Source organism: Anarrhichthys ocellatus, unplaced genomic scaffold (genome assembly GCF_004355925.1).
Source record: "Anarrhichthys ocellatus isolate YVR2014 unplaced genomic scaffold, GSC_Weel_1.0 scaffold47, whole genome shotgun sequence".
Taxonomy (NCBI): Eukaryota; Metazoa; Chordata; class Actinopteri; order Perciformes; family Anarhichadidae; genus Anarrhichthys; species Anarrhichthys ocellatus.
Genome location: NW_022280077.1, coordinates 1,108,736 through 1,122,920, shown reverse-complemented (window position 1 = coordinate 1,122,920; position 14,185 = coordinate 1,108,736). Strand labels below are relative to the sequence as shown.

Sequence of the window (14,185 nt, the reverse complement as noted above, 5' to 3'; positions counted from 1 at the left end):
GTTATCCCTCGACTGGAGCAGACAAGAGAAAAACCCGAAGGTGATGTTGTGTTTGTGTCTGACAGAAAGAGTCGAGAGAAATAAAGTGTGTGTGAGAAAAAGCAAAACACAGGTCACTTCCAGGTCAAACAACAAAGATGTTGCAGTGGCTATAAGCTACAGTACACTCTTCAAATGAACTGTACTACACTGCAATGTACTAATACGATTTATTTTTCTAACACTTCATCATAAAGCATGTCTCCAAGGACCATGCCGAGAGACGCTCTTGCTCTGTGCCGTATTGAGCATTTTTGAGACTGGAGGCGAGAAATATTTCCAGACTGTGATGTATTTATTGGCTTGGGAGCATTACTGTGTTGAATATGAGCAGCTGGTGGAACCGAATAGACCCCCCAGCAGAACAAGCCCTGCATTTCAGCTTTTCTTACACTCCCATATAATCAATAATGCCAATTAAGCAAATCCAGAGGCAATATAACAGGAGCACTCAGCAGTAAGAGGATAGACTCGCTATGAATGTACTGATCAGATGGTACAAACATCCGGAGCATAAAGACGCTGTATGCTTTTCATGAATGAATAGCCCACTGGAGTCAGGAGTAACGACACTACACTCATTTTACATCTATAAGCAGTATGAAGAAACATACAGCAGTATTGTGACCAGGCAGGTGCCTCTGCACAGCTGTTCAAACCACTTCTTGATGAGTCAGATTCCCAATTACGATATGGAAATGAAGTAATTCATATCAACATAATTGTTGTTTTTCCAGAGGAGTCTAAATTATGAAGCGATAAGCAGATAATTAGTCGCAGTATAAATAAACAACGTGCTAATTATGCGTCTCACTACACCCTAGTGATGATGTTAAAGTAGGGCTGGGTGTTGAAGTAGACTGTATTTTACCTCAGCAAAGTTTGCGTACGTCTCCTTAAAATGTCCAGACAAAATCAAACGAATGCACATTTTATTAAATAGGAAAGACTTTTTGTTGGTGGTACTCAAACCCATGTATCATATTGGTTTGGTCACCACGGCATGCCATCTTTATAATCTTTAAAGAGGTCCAAAACATGTGTACGCCACACCTGATAAAGACCCGTTTCCTCAGTTTGGGACCTGTAATCCAGGGTGCAGATTCTCTTTTTTCCTTTACAGAGTCTGTCATCTTGCACCCTATTTGAAGACTTGTACCCCATTCCTGCAGCCAACTGTCGAATGCCACCATGTCTGTCCACAGAGTGTAAAGAGTTTATCTTTGGTAGCAATCATACAAAGGCATGCAACAAACACACACACGGCGTAAGAGTAGAGAAATCCTTATCGAATCCATTCACCTGTTGCCTCTTTACAGAAAATAAAAAGAAAAAATGTAATTTCTTTTACTCAAAACAAACAATCTATGACAGTGCAACATGTTTGTAGAACTGTTAACTAGAAGAGAGCAAGCAAGACAACTGCCAGGTCGGATTCAAACTGTCACTTAGCTTTTCTTAATATACTCCAACATGTCAAACTGAGAATATCTGTTTTCCTGTTGCCTTCAGCTTCCTCTCCTGTAAACCTTTGGTCTCCAGTCCACTGCAGAGCACATCACTGTCGAATACGCTGTTAACCCTGCACTGTCCATCAAACCAGAACTAGAGATGGAACATTACAGCAAATCCCATCTAGGGATGCAGAAGTGTTGGTGTGATTTTACTTTTGAAGTGTTGGTGTGATTTTACTTTTGAAGTGTTGGTGCGATTTTACTTTTGAAGTGTTGGTGCGATTTTACTTTTGAAGTGTTGGTGCGATTTTACTTTTGAAGTGTTGGTGTGATTTTACTTTTGAAGTGTTTTTGGGATTTTACTTTTGAAGTGTTTTTGGGATTTTACTTTTGAAGTGTTTTTGGGATTTTACTTTTGAAGTGTTTTTGGTCTCTCTCTCTCTCTCTCTCTCTCTCTCTCGAGTACTGAAATAAGAAAAACAAAGCAGCTGTGTTCACTCGGTGAGTGACACAGCAACAGGCTACAAGTCATTTTCAATAGAAGTCGGTGACAAGCAGCTACAAGCTGACACCCAACACTTTTCACGGCATGCTGGGTAACCAATGATCTGTTTTTTTTTTTTAGCAATGCACTTACATTTGAGTACTCGCTGATATTTTAATAATCCACATTGTATTTTCCTGATACCAAGAGCTGTGTATAATTAACATTTTAAAAAGGTGCTATCAGTTATATAGTTTAAAGAAATATAAAAAAAAAGCAGCGCAAAACTTTGAGGAGATGCTTGCCATAAAGGAGAACTGCAGGTCCATCTTAGAGCGCAGCCCAGCTGGAGCTGTTGGGGTAACTTGGGGTCTAATGTCACTTTAATCATCAGCTGGCTGACGCAGGAAATTGGCATGGGACTCCTCATGGGTCTCTAGTTTTTGGCATTTATTCACCGACAGATAAACTGTACACACACTGCACTGGTGCACCCACAGCCCAAATGTTACTGCTGACTTCACACTCACCTGTTACCCACACGCCCTCGCTTTCAACTGGACACTGGCTGACATTGCGCTGGGCTTGCAGAAACCTTGGCAGATTATGCCAGGCAGACACACACAGCTGACAACTTCACAGCTAAACTATTTATTGCATGGGGACTGCGTACAATGCAGCTGGTGAGAAATGATGGATTTAACCCGTTTGGGTTATTGTTGCAGCTGGGCTCAACTGACGAGAGGTTAACGTCTCGTTGGCGCAGTGGTATCGGTTGCGGCTGTGTCGCACTTGTTTTAAGAGTATTAGTACATGAGCACCGTATCGGATCCGATACCCCAATACTGGTATCCAACTCTTCACTCTCATCCAGGTAATCGTATACATAATCGTGCCTCCGTGAGGACCCCTGCAAGCAATTAATGGCAGGAAGAGATTCTTTTTTTCTCTTAATGAGGCAACATGGGAGGGAAATTAAACACGCTGTATCTACCGTTTCCACAATTTGCATCTTCGAGTTAATTCACTGTCTGCTTAATATGTGATGAGTGTGCAGGCAGCATTACTGCTGATGACCCTATGCTGCATGGGGGAATAAACTTGCTGCCAACTCATTTAAAAAGTACCTACTCTCGGGATAAGTTGCGAAAGAATACGTTGTAAAATGAGGCTAGCTGATGCAGAATTTTAATACAAAAAAAAAGGTCCTCAGAAACTTTCTTACCGCCTTTCTTCTTCCCCGTGGATCACAAACCACTGTTGACTCTATCCCAGCTTGAGCTTTACCTTCTCTTTGTACCTTCTGCTCCATCGGTCTTCTCTCCCCTCCCTCGGCTATGGACCTGAATTATTCCCTTTGATCAGGTTGAGGCTCCCGAGAGAGAACCGACTGATGTAGCATGAGCAACGCAGGGAGACTGGTGCAGCGATGTGCAGACCTGTTGAACGCCTTAAACCGCCATCATCCAAGTACAGATGTGGATCATTTACTGTCGAGTGGGGGGACAGCCACGGTGAATATTTCAACAGTGTGTGCCACGAACGAGAAAGAGGAGTGGAGTATACAAACTGAATCGTGCTAAATCATTTCCTACTGGAGGTGATGATTATCCAGATATGTCACAAGTCTTTTTCACAACTCTGAGGGCAGACACGCACTTCATTTATTCTGTTTTGAACACACCTTTTGAGTGCTCGTCCAGAAGCGGTCCTGCAAAAAGGTCTCCAGACTAACACCAATAAAGAAAGATGCAGTAACTTTCAGACCAACAGTCCAAAACCAAAAATATATAATTTTTTATCAAATCGTGACAAAGAGAGGCATCAAACCTTCACATTCGAGAACCTGGAAATAACTAATGTTTGGCATTTTTGCAATAAAAAACAAACTAAATAGCTGCGGATCAACTGTCTAATTGATTCATGAATGAATCTGCCAATAGTTGAGAAGATTAAGAGGCCTTCCTTCTTCAACATCAGTTTACCAAAATGTAGCGGTTGGTTCAGCATGTTGTCTTTTAGCTGTTGTTCTTAAAGATACAAAAGTCTAAATGTAGTGAGTTACTCTGTGTTACAAAACAAGCAAATCAGAAGTGATCGGATTTTTACCAACAGTCTTGTTTTCAGCAAATGGAGCTGATGAGAATTATTCAGATATTTGCAGGGAAGAGAAACATTTTCTGGGACATTGTACCAAGCCATTCATTTCCCAAGAGTGACTCTTATTTTCCACGACTGTCTAAATTTATCCAGATTTTCCAAGACACGAGTGAACTCTTTCTGAGGAGCATGAGAGTCGTTACTGATATCCCGCATGTTTGTTTGTCTCCGTTACATAACCTTGTGTTGATGTCAGAGGAGAGACCGGAACAGCACGTTGGAAACAGAAATGGCATTTGTGAAAGCTGCATCTCTTTTCCACGCGGACCACATGTTGCATGTTAGTTCTCATGAGCCACGTTTCAACATCAGCCAAACGAGCCACTGCTGAATATCGCTGTATGCCTCAAACTCTTTCACAGCATCAGGACTGGCTTTGCACTGAAGAAGACATTCACTGCGGCCAGTAGGGGAAAAGGTATGGGAATGAGTGTAGGAAACAACAGAGAGAGAGAGCGAGAGAGAGAAATTGTTGCTCTTTTCTTTCCACCTCTTCCTGGATGCATGTTTAAAATGTCAGTCTCTTCTAGCTTTGTTTTTGGCCTCTACCAACTCTTATGAGAAAGATATGTCTCTTTAGCTCCTTAATGTTCCTTTATGTTCACTAGTTCACCAAAACAGCTTCCTGTTGCAGGCTAAAATGACACCATAAGAGCGGTGAGAGTGAACCGAAACAGTGAAGCCGTGGTGCCGGACAGCCGAAATGAGCTCACACTCAATGTGAAGTTCTGTAAAGACGAGGGCAGCTGTGGATTATGGTGATAATTCTCTGTAGGTTCATCACTAGAAGAGACGCCTTTCAAATGATCACATTGTTGTCACGTTGTCATTTGATGAACTTAGAATTATTATAATTTCCGGTCCCATTTGTAACACGCTTTAAGACCTTTGGTTCTCTTTGCATATCTGTTTATCTAGCCTCTAGCATTAAACGCCAAAAAGAGTCAGAAACTAAGAATGTAACACCTGGCTAAATGCTCCCTACTACGAACAACTTTTCTTGACACCTCTAAATCACACCAACAACTTTATTTGTTGCCTTTTCACCACGGGCCAACAGGGGTTGCGCATGATGTTATCTCCATGCCACCGTGCTCATCTCTGGTCAGTGCTTCTGCTGATCATTTAAACAGTTGAAATACTTATTCTCACCCTGTCAGCTCTCCCGTATCCTACTATGGTTTCTTAGCTTGACATTATACTGTACACCCAAATGCCACTTCGGTCATTCGGTTTGGCCCGAGCATAGGAAGACGTTTCTGCTGGTAACATGCAGATGATATCACTCCTTCCACTGAACGCTGCCACACGAAACACTAAAGCACCACATTCAGCGAGCATCTGCTGGCAGCTCTCCACGCACTGCCGAGGACGGCCGAGGTCACACTCAAACAACTGTAGTTCTGCCAAGCTAAAAACAGCAGATAAGGTAAATAGAGGTCCTGCAGCGAGTGTGTGTGATTGTGTGTGTGTGTGTGTGTGTGTTAGAGCAAGAAAGAAGAGACTCCACAGGCCAAATACTGTTTGTGTGCAGTCTTGAATTCTCAGGAGAACCCTGTGGCACTCTGAGCTATACATCTTATAAATAAAGCAGGATTTCCTTCGGGTGCAGCCATCTGTGTGTGTGTGTGTGTGTGTGTGTGTGTGTGTGTGAGTGTGAGAGAGAGAGAGAGAGAATAAGAGAGAGTGTGAGAGAGAAAGGGCACAAATGGATTAGAGAAGGCCTATCATATAGCTACATTCAGTGACCGAATCAACTCCCAAGCAGCAGCAGCAGATTTAAGAACAAACAAATAAAGACATAATGTTTTTATAGCCTACATGTTCAAAAATACATGAACTGGTGATAATCTGCCTTCAATTATTAAAAAGACAGATCAAATATAAAATTGAAGCATTACTCTTTCCTCATACAGATTTAATGAGCACTGAATTATAGGCCACGATTAGCCAGACTGCTGAGGGGCTTAACATGACTTCTGCTTTTTGTTGAAGATTCTCCATATAAGCACAGTTACTGCGGTCCTTTCAGACGCCACACCGAGCTGCGATATGTGCCGAGGTATGGCCTTGAAGAACACAATCAGCAATGGTGTGAAAACATGTTACAAGCCCGATGACAATGAAAACCCAGCATCAACAAAGCAGGGAATCACAGAAGACATATTAGGGACAATTGAAGAACATTTTGAAGAAGGAAAAAAAACAAAAACGCTGCTTCATTCTGCGGATCCAGGACACGTCAGGTGAGAGACACTCATCAAAATTTTAAATCAGACAGAAAACAGCACTGAGTTTAAAACACGCCGTGTTGGTGGTGGTACTTAGTAGTAGATGTACGAGTTTTAAGGCTTATCGGGCGTCAAAACACTGTTCATGGATATATAATGCTGTCAGACGTTATCACTGTGACAATTATTGTATCTTTTGTTGTAATAATCTTAAGGGCAACAGTAGAAATACAGAGTTCACAGTTACACAGTAATGTACCAGGTATGTGCGCTTACGTGTACGTTGAGCCCGGTTCGACTTTTTAGCTGGATGACCCCGTGTCAACACCTCCACTGTGTCGATGGAGCGACCTCGTTCGAATCAATAAGACGGCTGGGTGTTAGTGCGAGACTGAACGTGGTCTCACGCAGTTAGTCCTGCACACAGAGCAGAAACTGATCAGATATTACCATCTTATTTAATCCCCCCCGCCACGCTACCTACCGTCGTCGGGTCTCAGATTCACTTACGTAGCTAAAAATCACTTAGTTGTGTCTTCTTGTTCATTGTGTAGTTCGAACAACATTGTTAAGCTCCTGCATTGTAGAAGAAGCAGAGCTGGTGGCAGGTTTTCACTAGAGTTGAATTACATCCATTTAATCCCTTGCATAGTGCATGTCCCAGCAAAAACACACACACACACACACACACACACACACACACACACACACACGTTTAATACGACTTCAGAAGCTCTCACTTTCTAATTCTTTGTGCATAGTGTGGGCACTTCCCTTCATCACAGAGATTTCTCAATCATCTTGTGAAAACTTAGTAAGAAAAACATTCCTATTCCTCTCTGCAGGCTGCAGTCACATGAGTCATCAATGATTGTCCTTGTGAGGAAAATACTATTGAGTTTAAGATAAGCAACTGGCCATCCGCTGCATATTTATAGCTCCTGTAGCCCAGAGGTTTTGCACACCCTGTGTTTGCATTATTTTAAATCCAACAAGCTTATTTCACTGATCCTTGTCTGGTGTAAGGTGTGCTAATCATGAAGTCGGCTGCTCCAAAAAAAATCTGCAGAGTCGTCACCACCAACAGTGGTACAGTCACATAGATACAAGCTCATAACTGTTCAAACTAATCGGAAGTCAATGGACCTCTTTAAAATCGCTCCCTTCAAAGCTGAAAGTGCTACAAAATTGCTAAACTGTTTTATCCTGCTGCACATTCTGCTGTGTTGACAATATAGCACAATATTATCTGCAACTACACATATGCAGTGCTCTATAAACAATAAAAGGACCCATCTTTTTTGTGTATTTGAGGATTTTTAAAGGGAGCACATATAGGGTTGACGTTTGATAGTATTTTTCAGTGTCTGAAAATCAAATGAGCAGCTGAAGGTTAAATATGTCGGACACATTGAAAATAACCCTGAAAGTGATGCGACGCAAATACCAATATTGTTTTGTTTGAGACGGACTCATCACGCGACTAACTTCTGCTCATTAACCAGACAACATTCAAAAAGTTGTCAACAACATGAACTTTAATAAGATAAACACCCGCCGCTCCGGCAAATCGTACCGTGGGGGTCGTTTGAAGCGCATATATGCTACTCCAACTGATTTGAATAAACATCTGAGTGATCATAACTAACGTGACAACCTCGATGAAATCAAGAAAACACCAGCACAGACTCTACGTGTCTGCCCATCACACGCTGCGAGTAGGGGTTCTTGATCGCTTGGTGTTTACTAGAGCGTTGGTGGTGCCTTTCAAAGCATCCGCAGGAGTGGAGAGGGTTTGTTAAGGCTGAACCTCAGAGGGATGCGTGTAACGTGGGCAGTGACGCTCTGAGGGGGAAAACTTGGAACGTGGATCGTTCTGTGAAATGCAGATAAGCAAAGCTTGTGCTCTGGGTGAGACAACTCAATGTTTGTCTGCATACTGCCGGTTTGTGCATCGGCACAGCCAAAGGGGAGAAAGTCCACTTAATTAAATCAATTAGAGCATGAAGGGCCTGCCGAAGCCTCCCCTGAAAATAACACGATGGAACAAACGCAAACAATAGATGGACTCTTTTCATGAGTCACAGAAACAAGAAGTTGGAAATGTAAAAAAAACAAAATCAAAAATCGAAAAAGTTGGGATTTGGAGAATGGTGACACTCCTACTTTTCATAATGGTATACGTTTCTCCCACATCCTTATGTTTCCTTCACCATCATGCCATCTCAGGCGTTGACATCTTCATGCACCATCCGCCGATTACAAAGTCCACGGCTCTGTCTCTGACCAAGAGGGTGTCAGGCTGAGATACTGTACCAATAGTACAAACAGCTTTACTCCCTTACTCCCTTCCACCCTCGCTCCTTTCCCTTCATGGTCCCCCTCAGCGGCGCAGAGTATAGGATTAGGCCCGGTGCCCAGTGGTGACACAAGGACACTGGAGCCGACGGACTGTTGGTTCAGTTGTTGAGTTAGGAACTCAAGCCGGGTGGCAGAGGACATGAGAGAGGTGACGATAGAGATGACGATAGAGATGGAGGATGGAGTACTTAAGGAACAAAAGAAAACACTCAGGAGAGAGAACTGAATCACTAAACTACTGATAAAGCAGAACATAATGTCATGGAAAACAAAGGTGTGAATTACAGACTAAAGAGACAGATACTCTTGTTTGGATACTACTGTGTTTTAAAAACAGTTTATAACAATACTAAGAGTCTACAGCCTCGCTGGCTGCTTTGTACTTTGGACACAATGTTGCTTTAAACTAAATGCTTACATCAGCAAGTCGACATGCTCACAATGTAAAGTGTTAACACGCCGATTTCAAACAGAAAAGGATTACCAAAGAATACGTCACATGGGAACCACGAATGTCTGAACCAAAATGTTGTGCCGATCCATCCCGTAGATGCCGAGATATTTGACTGTAGAAGTGCAGTCTTTGATCTGCTGTTGGTGTAAAGGACTCTTAAGAGGTTCTGTGAATGTTTCCTACAAACCTTTTAATTAGAAGTTACTTAAGTTAATCACTTCCTGCTAGCCTTTATTTTGTAAGTCCCGTTTTACGTTTTGGGTCCTTTATTTTGAAATCGTTTTTGGCGAAACCAGAAGCCGATCCAAATCTCGTCAGAGTATGTTAGCTTGACTTCGCCACAAGAAAAGTATGAAATTCACGGTATGGACTAAAAGGAAAGGTAGTATAAAATATATTACTCCGCAATAAGAGTTTAATAACTAACGGTTAAGCACCTAGCTGGAACGGGAACAAGGTATTGTGTGTTCATTGTGTTTGGTGTTTCAACTGGATGCTAATGTTAGCTTACCAGATATAGCTAAATGACTAGGCTGTGGTTTTGAGCTGGCATTGGCATCTGGTTGTAACATTAATATATGCTCCCATGTATATTTAAATGTTATTTTCTGAATGTTTAAACTCATAAGAGCTCATTTATGTTTTATCTGTTCCGTAGCTCTTACAGTGTTTTCTGGAGAAAGGAGAAAAGTAAATTCGTGTTCAAAGTAAAAGTCAAAGGTTGAACATGAATAAAGGCCTCTGAAACATCAGTACGCTTCACCATTGTCCGGCTGGGGTCCGCTACAGTTGGTGTTATTAGAAAAGTAAGGGGGATCCCCAAAAACGTCAGGATCTGTCCTCCACCATGAGTATCCGATATCTGATCACCAAAGTCATTGAGATTCATCCACTTGGGACCACGACTGTTTTCGGTAATCAACCCCAAAAGGCAGTTTGGACCTAAATGGTGGACCACCCAACATCCCCAGAGCCACGTTGCTCCCGTGGTTAAAAATCATACCAACTAAGAAATATATTTTTGCACAACAGCAACATGGTGTGAAGGAAATGATCAATAATAGCAGGACGATGCCAATGAATTCATGAAAACAAAAACACACAAAGAAAGGACACGCCTTCTCATTAATAGAAGCACAAATCCTCTTGCTCTTCCTCGGTCACGGGGTCAGAGAAAGGGGGTCCATTGTCATACATGTATGTACTGTCAGTTTAATGGCTACCCATTCCCCAGATTGCAGATGATTACAAATGACAATAGGGTGAGCTTTAGCGCGCTAGCAACATGATGCTCTTCATGAGTAACGCTCTGTGTCTCCTGACCGCCCATCTGTGCGTTCACTTATTAATTCCTTCTCAGAGAGATTAGGATTTCCTCGGGGCAGTCAACATTACTTGAGCCAAAAACACCAATTTTGATCTCTATTCCCTGCTGCACAATAGCTTCACGAAGGACTGGAGACACTCAAAGGGCAACTCACGAAAGAAAACAACGAAACAGAAAACTATTTGTCATCAACGCAGACAGAGAGAGACACATTTATTAAATATAAAAAGTTGTGTGATTTTGTTTGGGATGTTCAGACAGAAATGAAAAGTGGAGCTGAGGGAACATGATGAAGTCATATGTCTCTGCACACTAAATATCAACGTATAGAATGTATAAACTTTACTAACCATACCGTAATTAAGTGTTTTTAATTTAATCTATTTAGAGTTTAATTTCCATTTAGCATGGATGAGAAAAACCATGCAATGAACTGTAAAACCCTTTTCTCACAGCGTGCACATTAGGAAAAAAGACAGATATTTCACCTGATCTTCAAATTATGTTCAATTATTTAACTACAGACGACATTATTAAAGTATTAATCTTTAATTGTTTAATTAGCATAGACGAATGCATGTAGAATTATTATACTCCATGAGCAATGAGTAATAAGCCCGTTCACATTACACAAAGTTAAACCACAAAAGTAAAAAAAGCTAATTATTTATTTTCCTCTTTCCACCAAAACAAAAGCTGAACAAGAAACTGCGTAGGTGCCGCATGACATCTAATCATTTACAGTGTGTGAGGACGCTTTAGGCCCATTGAGCTCGTGAGAGAGAACGAGAGACGAGCAGAGGAATCAGTCTCAGCTCATAACCGTGCGATCACATATAGAGAAGAAAGAGGATGGGGCTTATTATCTCATCTGTTAAGCTGTGATTTAAATGACATATTTGTGTGTTAAGTGTTTGACTGAAGAAGCCAACAAATAGGAGGGGAGAAATTCAATTGCAAAGAATCGACGAAAAGCAAAGCTTGTTTATCTGCCCATATACCTGAGTCACAACTGGTAGAAGATGCGTGTCCACATTCAGAGGCGGCCTCCTTCAAATCTGTATTTTTATGACCAAAGACATCATGACGAGTAGACACGGCTGCCATTCAACAAGACTACAAGCAACCGAGAAATCCTGCGTCCTCGTGATCAACTATGACCACACCGCCACCCTAGCTTTCCAAAATACATCACATGCAGGTCACTTCAACGATGCAGTCAGGTGGACCTTGTGAACTTGGGAGAATTGGGAAATATAACGGCACATTTTTTTTTTTATCTACCTGGAATTTGTTTCGCTATTCACGAGCTACACCAATGAAAATGGCGTAAATAGGAAAGTCAAGCAAGAGCACCTGACCTGTTTGTTCTTTTTATCAGCCTGGATATGATGTTAATCATTAACATGTAGGTGGTTACAACCAAGTGCAGCAGCAACAGATTACAGATATATATATATTTTTTTTTTTAAAAAGGTTGATCACAAACTCTTAAAGCCTGAGGCAAAACTATATTTGTCCAAACAACGGTCCGAAAGCGCAGAATATTCACTTTACAAAAGCTGTTAAAAGAGAGAAAAGCAACTTACAATAAAAATGGGGAACCAGAGAATGTTTGTTTGAAACAACAATGAAAAGAGTTGCCTATAACCTTTTAGAATGAATATCTCAGCTGCTCTTAACTACTAGCATTGTCTTACTTTATACATGTACATCCAGCAACAAGTAACGATTCCTCTTTCTTTGTTTCCTTTCAACATCACACTGAAGGAATTTCCAATAAGATGAACCTTGCGGTGTAGCTGCAGCCTGACAGACGTACAGCAGCAAGTACGTGTGGAAGACAAGTGCTTTTGTGCTACTTAAAGAACGAAAGAAATGTGTCTCGGCAAACGCTGATCTGTTTTAAAATCTCTTTTCCTGTTTAATCTTATTTCAAGACGCAGGAAATGATTCACGCTCTCACCGGTATTTGACTTCCAGGATTCTCAATATTGACATGCGGTATCTGGTAAATGTTTCACAGCTCAACCCAAGTCAGGCTAGGAGAGTCATGTGCCGAGTCTTTGACCTCTTGAAAAACACGTTAAATAAGGTCGAAACTTTATTGTGAGGCCAAATAAATACAGCAGAACGGGTTAGGGCTGCAAGTGAAAATGATTCTCATTGTTGATTATTATTGTCTATTCTTTATCTTAGTAGTCCAGCTTTGCTGTCCTTGTTCCAGACTGTTATGACTATATGTGTGCACACTGAGAGCAATGCAAAAAATAACTAAAGCTTTCAGATAAAAAGGGCAATATGAAGATGTAGTGGAGTAAAAGTATATAATACAACAGTAACACTCCAAATAAGTACAAGTAAGGTGAGCTCTATCCGGTGAGCCACACTGGTAACACTTAGTGTGGCTTTGAAAAATGTTGAAAATGTGAAATTTGCAAATCATTTACAAAACCACATTTTTTTTGGTCGTTAAATTGTGAAGTTGTGATTCAAGATAGGAAGTTATTGTAATACAGGCACAGCAGTCTATCACTTCCCTTCCACATACCCGTCATTGCTGAACCTTGTGCATATCTCTGCGTAACCATGGCGCTCACAACAGAGGGTGTGTCTGCAGAATAGGTGTGCCATGAAGGTATACCTGCACCCAAGAACCGCCGCCTGCAACGTCCGGAATTCAGGACAACTATTCCCCTCGTCTTTTCGAGAACAATAAACATCATTTTATGGATAATTAATGAGCAGCTACTCCACATAAGCGAGGAAGACAATGCAACCCCATCGCCTATTGGGATTTACGCGAGAGATACACGGTGCAGTTACCATTACGAGCCACTGGAAACATTGACAAGCTCGGCATGTGGCACAGTCGCCAATCTATGGTGTTATGGCAAATGCGGTTCATTGTTACTGCGTTGTAAAACAATAAGCTCCGACAATTCGCCAGGCACTTTACTGATTAACCAAATAAGTGTGCTTTTAAAAACAAGTCAATAAAAGAACATGAATGTAGGAAATAAGTCAAAGAGATGTCTAGGAGAACAGATGTCTGCGATAGTAGCCTGCGCTTACAGGCCTTTTAAGAAGTGGCCTGTGTGAATATTGAATAAAGGTAAGTGGTGAATTTAAACTAACTGTGTTAGTTGTAAGAATAACACAAAAGAAGCCATTCAGAATGTGCTGTAGAGCCGCACACATGCGAGGCGGACCGCGGCTCCAGCACAACGTGTAGTTAAAGCTTCATCTGGGTGGACAAAGACCCAGCGTCACATCTACAAAGTGAGTAGAGTGGGGATGCCATTTGTTGTCCCAACTTTTACGAATGTTTAGTGATTTGAAGTTTTCCGTGAGAAAAATAAAAACAATAAGAGACGTTTTAACTGGCGCTCGAGTGAACAAACTAGCCCGTCCGACTGCACCAAGTTCCACAGTTCAGCTGCGGTTGCAGGAGGCTTACCTTAGTGCTCACTCCAGAGAGAATGGGCAACCGGGGACACACTCCGCCAAAAAGGGAGAAACAAACACGAAGTAAAGTGAGCGCGCGTTAGAAACGACACAGTGCAGGTTTAAATCCACAGATCCCGGGGTTCCACTATTTGTTTCTCTTTTAAAACATGGAGAGACTGTGTGCTGCTCGACCTATCCTCGTTTGTTTTTCTGTCGCAGGCTGAC

At 41.7% G+C, this 14,185-nt stretch overlaps 1 protein-coding gene across 1 annotated transcript in view; it reads right to left on the bottom strand.

The window, feature by feature from the left end:
- nck2a (NCK adaptor protein 2a) overlaps positions 1-14,185 on the bottom strand; it is a 24,264-nt gene extending 10,079 nt beyond the window's left edge. Inside the window, exon 1 of the mRNA XM_031869372.1 lies at positions 13,971-14,185. The gene's annotated coding sequence lies outside the window, so the exon portion shown is untranslated. The remainder of the gene's footprint in view (positions 1-13,970) is intronic.